This window comes from Pholcus phalangioides, unplaced genomic scaffold (assembly GCF_987345545.1).
Source record: "Pholcus phalangioides strain wild (caught in Gottingen) unplaced genomic scaffold, Ppha-v1.0 ptg000017l_1, whole genome shotgun sequence".
Classification (NCBI taxonomy): Eukaryota; Metazoa; Arthropoda; class Arachnida; order Araneae; family Pholcidae; genus Pholcus; species Pholcus phalangioides.
In genome coordinates this window covers 65,161,455-65,167,698 of record NW_028301610.1, presented here as the reverse complement: position 1 = coordinate 65,167,698, position 6,244 = coordinate 65,161,455, and the positions used below count along the sequence as shown (strand labels likewise).

The following is a 6,244-nucleotide window of genomic DNA, read 5'->3' as shown; positions in this document are numbered from 1 at the left end:
CCACACTTTTTTCAGGGGTAAAGAATGCGACCCCCATCTGCATACTCTTTTCCTCCTTTAAAATAAGCTAACGCCATACCTAATAACACTAAACATGATATTATAAGGTCTTTAAACTGAAAGCATCCTTTCACAATCAATAGTAGTATAATGGGAAAAAAATTAAATTTTAATCAGAAATTTCCAAAACATCTGCTGAAAAAGGAAAGGGTTTCGTTCGGAAAAATTGTGGCCCTTGAAATTTGGCGGCCCGGTGCAACCGCACCCCCCTAAGTCCGGCCCTGACGATGATGTCTATTCGTATACACACATATACAGTAGATCAGTCGACTCTACCTTTGATGCTGGGGGGCAATGCCACCCCCCCCCATATCTCCGCCCATGTTTGAGACCCACGAATTAAGAGCAGGCCAAGTTCTACAGAATAAGGACGTGAACTTAAAATCGAGCAAATCTTGGAGTTATTAGCGGATAAACTGCATGGTTTTAGGGTTGTTATCTTATTAGTTAATTACCTGCACGAGACATTTTCATCGCTCCTATGACGTATAACCCTCACCAGCAGAGGATCATTTATGATTTTTCCGGCCTTCTCTCATTCCAGTATGATTTTCATGACCACTACATTCCTCGAATTCACCTCCCTGTGCAAAGAACCCACTTGCCTTCCCATACTACACCTGTATCTCTAAGTTACTCACATCCTTGCATGACCCCACATCCTGGAGGCGAGCCCCCTAAGCCAGACTTCCCACAAACCCTTCTATAGAGGATTTATAGCATGGGAAAAACTAAGAAATGATCTTAATTGTCCCTGGGCCACAGCCCCGGGAATAGTGTGTTCCTTATTATTCATTATAAACTTGCAATGTATCATCCAGTATGAGTCTCTAGACCCCCTGGCTTTTTTTTTTTTGTTTCATCTTGTATTTATGAAAAAAATCAAAACAAATTGTCTTTTTCCTTGCCGTAAATTCACCATAGGAAGGACCTAAATATAAGGGCCTGTGAAAGTCGAGCTTGGGGCACCGCAACAGATCCCAGCTCAGGGCCATGGGCACTCACATGCTTGCACACGCTGTAGGTCCCTTCGTAGACCTGGGGCTCGACCATCTACTTGTCCCCGGTAACGATTTTAATGTTCACTCAGCGATTTCTCGTTATGAGCGATAAAAGGGAAGTTTTTGCGACCATATTCTTCGTGAACGATAAATGCGGATCGATGGGAGGGACAATTGTGAACGAAAGCCGGGAACCTCTCGTTCAGCGGAAGGACAATTATTTCAGTAGGCTTAACAATGGCGATGGCGTCGATTTACGTGTTGTTAAATGATTATTACGATTCTCAAATGCCTGCACGTGCTCCGGTTTGAAATAGATACGTCATGGATGCGTTTAAGCTGTCGGATAAAGAATTCGTGGACCTTTTTAGGTTGAAGAAAAATGCTACGAGGAAAATGTTCGAGGAATTGCGCCGATGTTGGCCCATAGGTCGGAACTCGAGACACCGGATACCGCCGACAGTTGAGAGAAAGGTAAGTGATAATTAACGTTTAAATTAAAATAATTTTAATCAGAAATTATTCGTTGTAGTGGTGTTTCATTTTGAATGAATGCTTTTTTATTAATAATGGAAAACGAATCAAGTACTTAACGTAAGCCTATTTAGGTCTATACATTTTTTATGTTCACGATGTTTTCAAGTAATTTTGATATTCATTAAAAAACACTAGGCTTTCAAAATAAAAGTATTTTGAAAAACTCATGCACAAAATATGTAGTTCTGTGCAGTGCCGTCTTAACACGTGGGGCCCCTTCCGGGCACGACCCGATGTGCATAAGTGGCCTCGTAAGAGAGAGTTGGTGGTATGATTCTCGCGAGGAAAGCATAAAATTTATAAGCTACAGGCCCTTTCAGTTAATTAAGGGGGTCCTAGAATATAACTCTGCCTGAGGCCCATGCATGGTACCCACAAGGGTGGGGCTGAAGGGGCCCGGGGACGATTTCTATCATTTTTCATTGTTTTACACTCTAAATTCACCTTTTCTGGAAAGAACCGGCAAAGATCCAAGCGTAGGGGTCCTGCGGAATGGGGGCACATGGACCCATTGCGTTCTTGAGACAACCCCAGACCTGTGATTCCCAAATTTTGCAGGGCAGCTAAGAAATTGGGCAGGCGCCTAAATATTTTTTCCATTTGTCAAGCCTTGCCTGTGTATATATGTGTGTGTAAAATTAATAAGTACCCTAATTTTGTTTAGATCACCCTTTGTCCATCACAGTTGTTCCAATGAAATATTCACTTAATGGTTTACCTATTTTTGTTAGTACTGAAGCGATTGCACACTGCATGGATAATAATGCTATTCGCTTGTATGCCTCTCTCACTGAGGTCCAGAACTAGATGCTTGGTCACCCGGGGCAAGCGAGTATTTTGATGCTTCTTTGTAACGTTTTGAGGGAGAGGTATCAGAATGAAATTTGCACCCCCCTCGGGTCTAGTGCCTGATACCCATCTGCTCCCCCCTCTAGTTGCGGCCCTGCTCTCACTTATGCATGTTTTTCCCTTGTACTTTTGCACTGGGGGGATGAGTGAGAGATACGGTATACAGTCTATATGCTCGTTATAATGACCATTCCATTACTAACCGATAGTTACACTATATGTCATTGTTTTTCATGTTTTGGGGGGGGGGGGTGATGGTTACATTTTCCGAGAGCGCATTAGCATTTGTTTCTAACATTAGTTTCTCGTAGCACTTTACCATAACATTAGTTTATTCAAATACAATATATCTTGAACAACCACCTCATGTTTGATTTGACTTTTGCGCAGGTTCTATGTGCATGTCACTGGTGCCTACCAAAGAAGCCTGAGCCAAGACGTCTGTTTGGGGATGTACGAACAGTCTGTGAGTAACTCTATCCATACAGTTACTCAGGCCATCAATACGTTGATGCTACATAAGTATGTGAGATGTCCCAATATGTCGACCTGCAAGAGAGTTTTTGGGAGAAGCTCAAATTCCTGGGAATTATCTGTGCCATAGACTGTATACGCATTCCTGTTGTGGCACCATCAAAGTTTGACAAGAAGTATCCAGAGCCTTCCTACGTCAACGGGAAGCAGTTTCACTCCGTCAACGCACAATTGGTGAGAAATATAGTATTTCAACTTCTTGCCAATAATCATCCTTTATGATTTTGAATTTTGGGAAACGTCTGTGGAAAGTAGGGGGGGGGGGAATTAATTTTTTAAAAGCACCAGTTATATGTTTTTTGCATTTATACGACACCATTATTTGAGCCTGAACCCCTCCCTCCAAATTTTCAATGAGTTTATGCCTATGGGTGCCACATGGCATCACTATACCAAACATTAGACGGAAACACACATTCAAACATGTATCAATTTGCTAGAAGTTCCGCAGAGCAATATGGCTGAGGTGCATGTCTGGTTTAGTAGTCATTTATGATACGTTCCATGAAAACTGTCACTATGCAATGACATAAAATAAGAAAAGGTGTGATATCTTTATACAAACTATCAAACAGAATTTATTCTTGTAGTACTATACACGTATGTTGTCTGAACACTGTTCTCACCCTTTATGTAAAGAAATTTATTTTCCATTACTAAATTTCAGGATATTTGTAATGACTTCTGTCTGACACAATGTCAGGTTTTAATAATTCACATGCTTCTATGCAGTCTTTTTAACTATCATTACATAGTTTTTTTATTATTTCAGACAGAACTTCTGACTCTTAACATCGAGCCGATGCTCAGCGGTAATAATGACTATTGCTAGTGAACTGTGTGGTTTTTTTTTTGGAGCGGTAAACACTGACTGCAGGTGTGTTTTTCCAACCTATATGTGTGAATGCAGTCAAAAATAAGGAGGGAAAGCATTATTGACCAGAAGGGCATGCACAAATGTTGCGTTTGTCTTCCAAGTTTTATCTTTGTGAATTTTTGATTGTGATGTTTTCAGTTTTTGAATGTAGTATTGCTTATAAAATGTCTTGTTTCAAATGTTTTATGCTGCAATGTATTGTCCTGGCAGTTAAATTCTCGCCATACCTCAAATTTTGCAAGAAAAGAAAATAATAAATGCACAATGAAACTAAATGTAACTGAGTTGACTCATTACTTAATCAAGGTGTGAGGAATTCATTGATTTTGGTTTTAAAAAGATATCGGAAATAGTTTTTATTAAAATATTTTTAGTGATCTTGATCCTTCCCTATGTTTGTTCATTTTAACTTTCCAATCTGTTATTTCCTGATCTCTGTTAGCCAATGCATACATTTCATGAATTTTTAAATGGTTGAATTTAACTGTAAACAGGGCCATATTATCCTCCAGTCTCCTGTGGGAGATTAAAAAGTGACCTATCTAAATGAAATACAAATTCAATCAATAAAAAGGAAAAAAAATCACAATTTTAATTTTTCTTATATACTTCAATAAAATCTTTAAACATGTTACATAACTGTGATGAAAGATTGTTTATAGAAGTGGGTGCTTCTTTGACGGTTATTGCAGTTTCCTCCTGTGCCTGTATGAGCTCTTCTATCGCATCCTCTTTTTTTTTTTTTTTTTTCTTCGTTGTGGCGTCCTGTTCAATGAAGCTGAGGCTGTTTCCTCTTGATGGGAAGGAACAGTAAGGGATACATCAACAGGACCTGAAATGTGTATTCAAGTGAAGGAGATTTAACAAATAATACCTCATAATCATATCCATTATGCATCAAACTTTCAGACAGTTATATACAATAATGCTACAACCCAATGCCATCATGTCACAACTGTATGTGTTATAAGTTTCTGAAAATGCAGAGCAGTCTCAAACCTGGTGGGGGGGGCCTATGCATTAAGACGGCACTAACTGGAAAACCACAAAACTCAATTGGAAATGTGTGAAACATTTCTGTATGCCAGAGGTAATAGGCACAGTATCCCAAAAGTTAAATTTAATGAGATCACAATGTAAAGCAGCTCTTCGCTTGTGAGAAAATGTGACATTGGATGAAGTGAATTTCACTTTTTTTTTCACAGCACTCTTGTAGTGAGTCCATGTCTACACAAAAAGAAATGTTGTGGTTTAAATAATCATCCTATGCATAACTGCCACATTAATTCAACCTTCAAAAACCAGATTCAAAAATGCCTGTTTGGACCGCTGTTAATTTTTGTAACATTCTACCATTGTTTATATAAACCACATAAAAAAACAATTACATTAGATTCTTTTTCCTTTGAGAGATGTTGATAAAAAAAAAATTTAGTTTAAGCGATTAAATGCAATATTTCCTTATTTCGTTTCTGTAATTTTTCTAACATCAGCAGGAAACAAAACTTTTGGTTTTATAAACGAAACATATTTAATAAATTAACTATATTTCATAAATTACAAGGTAAAATTCAACAAACTTGGAAGTACTCACCTTTTTCCAATCCTTCCCATCTTTGCTGGGACCATACGGAATGGCATTTAATTTTGTCGCCAGGCGTGACCATGTTGTATTTTTGTCGTGACTTGTGAGGTCAGAGGACAGCTTCCCCTGAATTAAAACATGGCGTTTCTCCAAAAAAATTATTATCACCTCATACTGAGCGGCGATGGTCTTGGAGCATCACTTGGGTTGAGCACCATTCATTGCGATAGGGAAAAAAAACACACGGAAGGGACAGAAAGTAAATAAACAGAATGTTTTTATTGCCACCGGCAGGAAGAACAATTAAAATAAAAAACATAGTAGTTGTTGTATTTCCTTAACATAGCGCTGATTGGTCAGAAGATGAATTACTCTCGAAGCAGCATTTTCGCGTACTTATCGTATCACGTGGTCTGAACGACAATCTTCAACGAGTGGAAAATGGTCGCTCAGAATTGTCGCTGAGAATTTTGTCCTTCAGCTTGTCTTTCAGAATTGTCCTTCAGCGAGGGACAGGTTGTTATGAACGACAAGTAGATGGTCGAGCCCCTGGTCCCTTAGAATGGAGACGAATTGTGTGGGACACGGTATGTTGTTACTACTGTTGGTGATCAGATCGCCAGGCAATTTGAGCTCTGCGCCGTATACGAGTTGTGCTGGTGTGGCTTTGAGGCCTTCTTTGTAGCAGGATTGTAGCCCTAACAAGACTGTTGGAAGTGTGTTCACCCAGTTCATGTTTGACCTAGCTATCGGAGCTGCTTTCAGTTGTCAATGAACTCTTTCTATCATCCCGTTAGCTTG

General features: G+C 39.3%; 1 long non-coding RNA gene across 1 annotated transcript; it reads left to right on the top strand.

Annotated features, from left to right (window-relative positions):
* Positions 1–2,827: 2,827 nt before the first annotated feature.
* On the top strand, positions 2,828–3,813 carry LOC149074645 (uncharacterized). The gene is made up of 2 exons (XR_016194531.1): positions 2,828–3,155; positions 3,754–3,813. It is a non-coding gene; the product is annotated as an uncharacterized LOC149074645 (long non-coding RNA).
* The last annotated feature ends 2,431 nt before the right edge of the window (positions 3,814–6,244 follow it).